This window comes from Neophocaena asiaeorientalis, unplaced genomic scaffold (genome assembly GCF_003031525.2).
Source record: "Neophocaena asiaeorientalis asiaeorientalis breed wild unplaced genomic scaffold, Neophocaena_asiaeorientalis_V1.1 scaffold96, whole genome shotgun sequence".
Taxonomy (NCBI): domain Eukaryota; kingdom Metazoa; phylum Chordata; class Mammalia; order Artiodactyla; family Phocoenidae; genus Neophocaena; species Neophocaena asiaeorientalis.
The window spans coordinates 3,690,195-3,690,642 of NW_020175831.1; positions in this window are offsets into that span (position 1 = coordinate 3,690,195).

Consider the following 448-nt stretch of genomic DNA (forward strand, 5'->3'; position numbering starts at 1 on the left):
GTGTGACAACTTTGTCTGCTGGACCTTGGAAATTATAAACCCAGGCGATGAGGTGGGGCGGCTGGGCATCATCTGAGCCAGAGAAAGGGAGTCTAGTTGTTCTAGTCTTTTCTATTTCTCTTTTAATTCCTTTACATCTCTAGTCCCATAGGGCAAACCGCAGCTATGCGGCTGCCAAAATGTCCGAAGAAGACACACCTGGACCTGGCAATACCGGAGAATCGTTGTATAGTACTGAGGTAGGAAGAGAGAAGACTGCAGGGACCCGTTGGAGCTGGAGCTTTCAGACCTAGGGAGGCTGTAGCTCCTCGAAAACAGGGCGAGTTTCCCAAAATGAGAGCCTAGGTTCCCTAAGTCCCTAGGAACTGAGGTTGCAGCTTGCGCCTACACCCCGCGCCCCTCCCGCCCCCCATGAAAGGACAGGGAATGGAATACGTCTCTGTTTCTG